General features: G+C 47.0%; 1 pseudogene; it reads right to left on the bottom strand.

Moving 5' to 3' along the window:
- Positions 1 to 4,031: 4,031 nt before the first annotated feature.
- LOC140202049 (phospholipase A2 inhibitor gamma subunit B-like) lies at positions 4,032 to 9,758 on the bottom strand (annotated as a pseudogene).
- Positions 9,759 to 10,403: the final 645 nt, after the last annotated feature.

The following is a 10,403-nucleotide window of genomic DNA, read 5'->3' as shown; positions in this document are numbered from 1 at the left end:
TTAGACGTATCAATTCTATTAAAATTAATATTTTGCCTAAATTTTTATATTTATTTCTATGTTTTTATTCCTAAATCCTTTTTTTGTCTCTTTAGGCTTGATTATATCTTTTTTCTTATGGAAGAATAAAACCCCCCGATTAAGTAAAGTTCATCTTCAGAAAACTAAAAAAAATGGGGTATTAGCCGTACCCAATTTTAGGTTTTGCTACTGGGCAGTCAACATACACTACCTTATGTTTTGGTTATGTTATATTAATCATGAAGACTATCCGGTTTGGGTTTCTTTAAAAGTTAATTCTGTTAATAAATTTTCTATTTTTTCTCTTCTTGGTTCTTTAATTCCTCCATCCTTAAGTAATTTAACTGATAATTATGTAGTTAAACATTCTTTGTCGATTTGGTTACAATTTAGAAAATTCTTTGGGTTATTTGGTTTTTTCACTCTCTAGTCCCATTTTTTCCAATTATTTTTTTAAACCTTCTTTGGCTGATGTAGTTTCTAAAGAGTAGAATAAACTAGGTACTAAATGTTTTCAGGATCTGTTCGTAGAGATAGTCTTTCCTCATTTGATCAACTATGTATTAAATATAATCACGTAAAGCTCACTTTTTTAGATATTACAAATTAGAGATTTCTTGCTTTCTCAACTTCACACATTTCCTAAATGTCCATATAAGAATTTAATTGATGCAATTTTTACTCTGAAACCTTTTCATAATGGATTTATTTCCAATATTTATAGTATGTTGTTAGCAATGAGAAGCATTCCGTTAGACAAAATTAAAAAAAACTTCTGGGAACAAGACCTACAGATTTCAATTGACGAGGATACTTGGAATGATTTTTTCAAACTTGCTCACACCTCTTCATTATGTGCACGTCACTCTCTTTTACAATTTAAACTGGTTCATAGAACCTATATGACTAAAGGTAAGCTCGTAAACACGAGGAATTCTGCAGATGCTGGAAATTCAAGTAACACACATCAAGTTTGCTGGTGAACGCTCTCTCGAAAGATAAGCTCTCTCGTTTTCACTCAGATTTTTCTCCATACTGTAATGGGTGTAATGTCAAAGAGGCCTTCTCATTCATATGTTCTGGTCCTGCCCGTGGCTTGATAAAGTTTGGAAAGAAGTATTTCAATCTTTCTCCAAGCTTTTTAAAGTAAATATTAAACTTAACTCTCTGACTGCCTTGTTTGGCATTGTTGGAGGAAATAATTTTACTCTTAAGCTGAATAATTTGCATATTTTGGCTTTTATTTCTCTTTTAACCAGAAGAGTTTTGTTGCTTAAATGGAAAGATGCTGCTCCGCCTGCTCATGTCCATTGGCTGATTTATGTTCTGTCATGTTTAAATCTGGAGAAGATTCGGTATTTCTATACCTAAACAAGATTCTTTTCACATTATGGGGACCTTTTTGGAACTACTTTCACAATCTTCGACTTGTTTAGCAATGATGATGGCTACTATATGTTTGAATTGTAGGACTGATAAGGTGATGTGGAGAGAGAGAGAGCAGTGCAGTGGGATCAGTTTGGGGACTGATACAGGACTGTTGTAAATGGTGGAAATTGAAAGCTGTTGGGGACGGATGCGGATCTGTGCAGTTAGAACGGGATTAGATTTGGCATTGACATAGGGGTGAGTGGAGAGAGGGATAGTGTAATTAATTTGAGAACTGACAAAAGACTGCGGGTGACAGCGGGGAAATAGGAATAGTTTGAGGAACTGGATGCAGGCTTGGGTGAGAGTGAAGTAGTGTGGTTAGTTTGGAGATTAATGCAGACTCGTGTGAATTGGGAACACTGGGATATATATGGGGCAGATATAAAGCTGCGGAGAATAACCACAATGGGGGATGTCTCAGATGAGGCACAGTGGGATTATGTTGAGGATTTCCACTCCTGCTGTATTCTCCCATGCCCCATTGGATTAAAGATACTTCGAAAGAGACATAAGCTCCGGTTGTGGAGGGGAGGGATGTTGGGGTGCGGAAATGACGACTGAGAGGGAGAGTGGGTTGTGGAGGAGAGGAAGCCAGAATGAGGGAGAGATGGGGAGGGGAACGGGTGGCAGATTCAATGCTCTAAAAGCTGAATCGTCTGCCTCACCTTCTCCTTGAGGTGAGAGTGGGGCTGTGGAATTAGTTTGGAGACTGATACAGACATGTGTAGATTGGGGGAGGCAGAGGGATGCCTGAGGCAGATGCAGAACAGAGATGAGTAATTGTGGAAGGGGGATTATCTTGGAAAATTAGATATGGAAGACAGTGAGATTCGTTTGAGGACTTCCCTTTCCTCTGTCCCTTCCCCTGTTACCACTGAATAGAAGTTACTTCTAGGTTTGTGCAGGGGAGAGAATGTAGGGTGAGGAGATGACAGCAGGGAGGGAGAGTGGATTGCAGAGGTGAGGAAGAGGAGGAGGTGCGGAGTGTGTGAGGGGTGGATTTGAGTCTTTGAAAGCAGAATATCTGCTTCCCTCCACAACTTCTGACCCCCTTCATGCCCGGCAAGGTGATGTAGCCACCCCCGATATGCAACACACTAGAGTACAGTCGCCCATGATACCAGTAGCAGGGTGATGAGGAGACACTGGGTATTGATGACAGAAGCAGTGTTGTTGTCCGAGTCTGTCGATGTGGTGGGAGCTTGTGTGATGGGCGATGATGTGGCTTTCCCTGGTGTCGTAGTCTGAGGGTTATCCTGAGATCCTTTATTACACCGGTTTTCCTGGCAACAAGTGACATTGCTGAGTTTGAACGGAAAGTATGGAATGATGGACCGCTCATTGCAAAGTGATTCCGAGGCACAGCCCTTGGCGATGTGGGTGGTGTTGCCTATGGTGGGAGAAGGAAACGGGTTGTCCATTAGCCACATTCACACGAGTCAGGTCAACACACAGCGCCCGCGAGTTCCCTCAAACCAAATGAGCAGGAATGACGGGCTCCGAACAGGAAATGTTTGATGGATCCTCAACGCGACCACGGCTGTTTATGATCTATATCCATCACAGGACTAAAGTACTTAAGGGTAGGTACGTAAGTTTGCCGACAATACAGAGACTGGTGGTTTCGTGGATAGCGTAGAAGACTTCCAGTGATACACACAAGCTATTCGACATATGATGGAAATCAAGATTAACATATACAAAATGCAGTAGCACGTTTTGGGAAAATACCCCGTAACGGAATTGGTCGACTGGTTATAATTTTCCATAGATGCTGCCTGGCTTACTAAGACACTCCTGCATTTTGTGTATGTGTGTGTTGCCAAGTTATGCGGCGGGATCTAGATCCGTTGCAGATATGGACAGATAAGTGGCAGATGGAGTTTCCCCAAGCCAAATACAACATGTTGAACTCTGGGAGGTGAGATACAAAGAGACAGAGATAGAAAGGAAAATGGCAGGGCCCTCTTCAACATTGAGGTGCCGAGTGACTTTGACGTCCCCGTCCATATTCCTTGAAAACGGTTGCACTGGTGGATATGACCGTAAAGTTGGAGAGCAAGAGTCCAGAAGTGACGTTGCAGTTTCAAAAGGCTGTATCTGGAGCATTGCATTAAGTTCTGGTCGTTCTGTTATAGAGAGAATGTGAAGACAATGGAGAGCGTGGACAAGAGGTTCAGCAAGATGCTGCCTGGATCAGGGAGTGTGAGACAAGAAGAAGAGTGGGACACACTTGGGTTGCTTTCTCTGCGGAGTCAGGAGCTGACGGGACATCTCATGGATGTTGATGACATTATCAGAAGCATAGATAGCGGATACAGCTGGCATCACTTTATCCCCGGATAGAAATATCCATTACCAGCGGGTTGCATTTAAAGTGAGAGGGGGAATGTTCAAAGGAGATGTACGGGACATGTGTATTTTCTACACAAAGAGTAGGAGCTGCATGGGATGCACTCAGTAGTGTTGTTAGTGGAGCAGAGCACTGAGACGTGTCAAAGGGCTGTTAGACATATGGATGCGCAGAGAATCCAGGCATACAGACACTATGTCGGCAGAATGGATTGGCTGTCATTAGGCTAATGTCGTTTGGCAATACATTGTGGAATGGGGACCTGATCCTTTGTTGTCCAAATTACCAGGTTGTCAATAGAGAATTGCAGAGAGCACAGAACCCAAAAGTTGGGCGGAATGACCAAGTGGTGTAATTTCGGCGGTGTTGTAGATGGACGTGGTTGGAGTAGGGTGGAAGGACAGAACTTACCGAAGTTAGCTGTGGCGTGAATACAACGGTTCTGTTCTCCGTGGCAACTGACAGCGGCCATCGATTCATTACACATGGTTTCCGTTATCGTTAAACAACCCTCGCATTCCAGACCATTCAGTGTCATATTCTCCTTCTCTGCAAACGGGACACACACCATCACCTGAGCATGCCCCAACCCTTGACATTCGATGGTGTCCCTTCCTTCTGCCTCCTCGCTGGCTTAGATGTCCTCCGCTTAGAGACTCAGCCGGAAGTGGTACACTCAACCCTTTCCCCAACCCTAGGTTCTCACTGTGGATCAGGGATTGGGGCCCTATGAAGACTGACTAATAAGGACCCTCCCATCTAAAGGGACCAGTCAGAATGTGATAGGGCACTCTCCAATATCCACCACATTATGATGCTGCCCTCTCTAGATCAGGGGTTGAGTGGGACCCTCTTTAATTCCTTGGTGAGTGCACTACATAAACACACAAGACACAAGGCACTGTCTGGTACAGAGCAACCGGCTCGATCAGCAGCCCACCCTCCACCCCAAACAGAGCCTCCCTCCTTAAATAATAAATTACAAATCATTCTACTCTTTATGGAGGAAGGGAAGCAGAAGGAAGGAAATTGCAAGCCAAAATATCGCTTGACATTAGTAATTGTTAAGATGTCTGAATCCATTATTAAGGGCAAGGCTTCGGGGTATTTGTGAACACATGATAAAATAGGCCAAAGCCAACATAGTAAGTGGAAATCTTGCCTAACAAATATGTTGTAATTATTTGAGGAGCTGGCAAGCTGGATAGACAGAGGACAATCAGTGGATGTTGTGTGCTTGGATTTTCAGACGGCTTTCAAAGATTGACTGGACACAAAGTGTGGGAATAAAGATGGCCTTTTCTGACTGGCTACTGGTCACTAGTGGTGAGCCACAGAGGTCGCTGCTGGGAACACTACTTTTCATGTTATATGTCAATGATTTGGGGAATGAAACTGAAGTTTTTGTGGCTGAGTTTACAGAGGATCCGAAGATAGGTGGAGGGGCAGGTAGTGATGTGGAAGCAGAGAATCCACAGAAGGACAGGCAAGTCAGGGGAGTTGACAAAGGAGTGGTAGATGGAAGATAATACAGGAATGTGTATGGTCATGCACTTTGCTAGAAGGGATAAAGGTGTAGACTATTGTCTAAGTGGGCAGAACGTGTCAGAAGCCAGAGATACAAAGGGACATGGGAGTCCTCGTGCAGGGTTAACTTGCAGATTGAGTCGGTGATAAGGACTGCAAATGTAGTGTTGGCATTCATTTCGAGAAGACTGCAACATAAAAGCAAAGGTGTAAAGTTGAGGCTTTATAAGGCATTTTTTGGACCGAACTTGAGGTATTCTGCGCTATTTTGCGCCCTTTTTCTAAGAAAAGACGTGCTATCATTGGAGAGCAGGCTCCGGAGAATGATTCCGTGAATGCAAGTGTTAAAGTATGAGGAGCGTTTGATGCCTCTGGGTCTGTTCTCGGCTGAGTTTTGAAGAATGGCTGGTGAATCTCTTTGAAGCCGATCGAATGCTGAAAGGCGTAGATAGACGGGGAATGCAGAGTATAGTTTTTATGGTGGGGGACTATGCACCAGAGGGTGACAGTAACAGCGTCTCCATCCTGAGTCTGTACGGGACGTAAACTGAGAATAAATCTGCCTTAAATATTGTCAACACTGTTGGATAGGCAATGAGGATGGAGTGCAGTTTGAAGATCGGTGAGGCGGGATTGCCGTGGAGTGGAAAGGACGGTAACGTGGCCAAGAGTGGTGGACTTGTTCCTTGGCCTGACGAAGATGGCTATTCATGGCTGTATGCGGCGAAAATTCGAGGTCTCTGCCAGAGCCGACTGCCTACTCCTCTTCCCAGGATACGTTCTTGCGCGGCTATCGTTGGAGAGGGAGCTTGTGTTTACAATGGGTACAGTTGTGAATTTCCGGGAGCGGTGCCCTCTCCCTCCGCCCCGGGAAATTGACTGATTTATAGACAGCAGTAATATTTTAATTTGAATTTTTTCACTGTCTTGTAAATATTGAGTGTTTGCATTTTGTGTACTTATTGTGTAGATAAACGTTTGTCGTTTTTTTGAAAGCAAAGAAGGACAGAGTGCTGAGGGAGTACACTTGAGGTGAGTGCGCTCGCCGCAGCAGGTGCGATGAGAAAGAGGCACAGAGAGAGCGGTAGTGATGAGGGAGCGCCACGGCGAGAAGGGATCGCCGTGCTATGGGTTCTAGCTGTGCATGAAACGGAACTAGAACGTCTGTGCAGAAAGTTTCGGTATCAGTTATTTGACAGCATGCGACATGTTTTTGCAAAGAGGCAGAAAATGCAAGGGGGAGAAAACAGAGTGTGGGGGAGAGGGGAAGTGGGAATCGCGAGGGAAAAATGTCAGCAGAAAGGGGTGGAGAGAAAGAGAAAATGGCGATAGAAGAACGAGGGAGAGCGCAGAGAGAGCTTGCGGACAGTCCTAGCAGCTCCGTACCTGGTTTCGTCTGATTGTTGCAAAGGTCCGAGTTACAACAGGCAGTGTGCTCAAAGAAGGAAGTCTGGCCGCTGTTGAAGGAGATGAGATCGGTGCAGATTCCGCACCTACGAAAAGTTGTCTGGATCTCATGGAATCCTGTGAGACATCCCTTAGCATTACACTAGCCCCTGGTACATCCCGTCGTGTTCCCAACACCTGTCCAATCTCACCCTCTGCCATTCCCTCACAGCCCTCCTACTTACTTCCTCTCTCAGCTCTCTCGCTCTTCCTTTCTCACCCCGTCACCTTCTCACTCTCTCCCTCGCCCGTTCGCCTCCTGTTCAATCTGACCACCTCAACATTCCTTCCCCCACTGCTCCTCCGATTACCCTATCTGCATCTGCCATCTCATTCTCCTGCCCTCCCTTTCCTCTCCATCGCCAACTTGTCCGCATCGCTCCCCTAACCCTGATCTTTCCTCTTATTATCCTACCCTCACCTCTCCCCTCGCGCAGTCCACCCGTCTTCCTTCTCAATCCCCCTATCCATTCCCTCCTTACTGTGTCTATTCACTTCTTTGTTCGCTTGCCGGTGCCACGCCTACCCCTCAATTGTCCACTTCGCCTGTTATACACCGAATAGCTGTTGACTTGTCCTGGTCCTACCTGAAATCGGTGAAGACATCTTTATCCGGCTGGTGTATGTGATGCAAGTATGGTTCAAGACGTCGTTACAGGCGTTGTTTCTCTGACCCAAGCTGCAGTTCTCTCCGGGACTGTGGCAGGAGTAACACTGCAGAGAGTGGGCTGAAGTGGGGAAGGGAGTCAGGGACAAACCGTTAGAATACGTCCTGGGACGCTCCTGAGATCTCTCACGGCCGAATGACCGCGATAACCCACCAGCTTCCCCTTCACTCCTCTCTCCCTATAAACAATCCACCCGATCCCCTCTCCCACCCTCTCTCCCCTGAAACGTTCCACCAGCTCCCCTCTCCTATTATCTCTCCCCAGTCCCACGTTCCCTTCTCTATCCTCTGTGTCAACGCCATTTCATTCTGTAACACCATCCTGGCCCTTCACACTTCCCTCTCACTGTGAACCCTTTTGGCCCCTAGAGACCTCCCTATCTCTGCACCTACTCCAATTTCCACACCACTGTCTCTGACCCACTCATCCCCACGCATTTCACAGAGTTATGTGTGACGTCGCCGCCCGTCCATCGGAAGAAACCTGATCCCCGCTGCTCCCCGCTTTCGGGTACAATAAATCCTGGATGATAAGCAATCCTACCGCTACCTCCTGTCCCATGATCCTCTCGTATCCCTTTTGCCTATCACCTGTCCAGCTCTTGGCTCTATCCTTCCCCCTCCTGTCTTCTCCTATCATTTTGGATCCCCCCTCCCCCTGCAACTTTCAAATCGCTTACTCACTCTTCCTTCAGTTAGTCCTGACGAAGGGTCTCGGCCTGAAACGTCGACTGCATCTCTTCCTAGAGATGCTGCCTGGCCTGCTGCGTTCACCAGCAACTTTTATGTGTGTTGTTCAAAGGGACTTGGGAGTTTTCATGCAGGATTCCCTAAAGATTAATTTGTAGGTTGCGTCGGTGCTGAGGGAAGCAAATGTGATGTTAGCATTCATTTCGTAAGGACTGGAATATAAAAGCAAGAATGTAATTTTGAGGCAATATGAGGTACTAGTGAGGCCTCCGATGAAGTATTGTGAGCAGTTTTGAGCCCTTGTCTATGAAAGGATGTGCTGACATTGGAAAGGGTCAAAACAGTTTCAGGAAATTTATTCCTGTTTGAAAGGTTTATCATACGAGGGGCGTTTGATAATTCTGGGACTTTACTCACTTGAATTCAGAAAAAAATAGGAGAATCTCATTGAAACCAATCCAATATTGAATGTTCTGGATAGAATGGATGTCCAGAGGATGTTTTCTATGCTGGGGGAGTCTAAGACCAGAGGACACAGCCTCAGCATACAGGGTCGTCCTTTTAGAACGGAAGTGAGGAGGAATTTCTTCAGCCAGAGAGTGCTGAGTCTGTGGAATTCGTTGCCACAGGTGGCTGGGGAGGCCAGGTCATTAGGTATATTTAAGGCAGAGTTTGATAGATTCTTGGTTATTTAAAGGCATGAAGTGATCTGGGGAGAAGGCAGGAGATTGGGGCTGCGAGGGAAATGGGTCAGCCATAATGAAATGGCGGAGCAGACTCTATGGGCCAAGTTATTTAAATCTGCACCTACATCTTATGGTCCTGTGGTCCTATGGGATCGGAGACAAATTCTTCCCAAATAATCGCAGGCCCTCCGCACTCGGTTCCAGTCAATTTAATCTTTGAGGAATTGTGTACCCATTCCCCATTCCCCCCCCGCCCGAAAAGAACAATTCTTGGGGCAGAGAAAAAGCTACTACACAAAACGCTAAGAACACTTGCCAGTCCGGGCAGCGTCATGAGAAAGGCACCTCGCCTCCGGGACATGGCGCTGAAACATTCGACCAACAATCTTTGACTTAAAGCCGTTCCTTCCCCTACTGGGGTCCCAGGTGATGGAGGGGAACGTGCCTCTTGGTCGGGGCTGGTGCGGAGAAAGTTCCTCACCGTCAGCCGCACGGGGAACTCGCCGAAAGAGCAAAGTAGCGCTTGGGATGACCGTGGGATGCCGGACACTTTTCCCAGCGCGACAGATCCCAGTGCCATTCCGAGTGGAGCTCCACACCTTTTCCCTTAGAGGAGCACAATGACACAGTTCGCAGCGGGGAATGTCGTCAGAACACAATTCTCAGAGCAATCGGCGCTAGGATTCCCCGTTCAAGAACGTTCCCGGGATCCAGCGAGCACCGCACGGAGGAGGCCACTCCGTGTGCCATCGTCAGCACTGTCGCCCCTATCTCCATTCCCAGGAAAGGACAGGAGCTCGGTACGCTCTAGACCCACGGGGGGTGGCGAGGGTGGGGGGGAGTTGCGAGGTGTGAAGGCAGGTGCAGTTGACTTACCCTGGGCGACCAATCCCAGAAACAGGGCGAGTGCCAGCAACGTCCTCATCTTTGCGTGCATCGCGGCAACTGTCCCGCTTAGCCCATGTTCCCTATTTCAAAGCATCCTCCGGTGAGAGGGGCATGTTGCTGTGGGAAACCGGTGCCCGCCTACGGCTGGATCCGCCCACTAGCCGACCGAAACCAGGAAATGGTGCTAAAATGTTCCCGGATATGGCGGGATGGGAAGCCATGCGGAGATCGCGGAAAGTCCCCGCAATGGATTGATGAAACCTTGTCCTTCCTTGATGCTGCGGTGACCGAACCGGTTTAACCGACGGTTACCCTTCCTCCTCCCTCTTCTCACCCTCCGCACATTTCTCGCTCCCGTGCCCCTTCCTCTAATCACCCGTCCTATGCACCCACTCCCTTCTCAACCTTCACTCATGCCACCCGCCAGACCTCAGCCGTTCCTGTACTCCGCCTCGTCACACGACTCTCACTCTGTTTTCTCCATTTTTCCCCACTCTCTCTTCAATCACCCATCCGTTATTGTCCACTTTCCTCCGTCTATGCTACCTCTTCTTTTGCCACTCCTCTCCTTTATCCACGTTTATTCTTTCTCTTCATTCACCTTCCTTTAATATTGTGCGGACTAATTAAACTACTTAATGAAACATCTAACTAAACCTATCACTTCAGCCTTCACAATGCCCCTGTCTCTCCA

Source organism: Mobula birostris, chromosome 8, assembly GCF_030028105.1.
Source record: "Mobula birostris isolate sMobBir1 chromosome 8, sMobBir1.hap1, whole genome shotgun sequence".
Taxonomy (NCBI): Eukaryota; Metazoa; Chordata; class Chondrichthyes; order Myliobatiformes; family Myliobatidae; genus Mobula; species Mobula birostris.
This window is presented reverse-complemented; position numbering and strand designations above follow the sequence as displayed.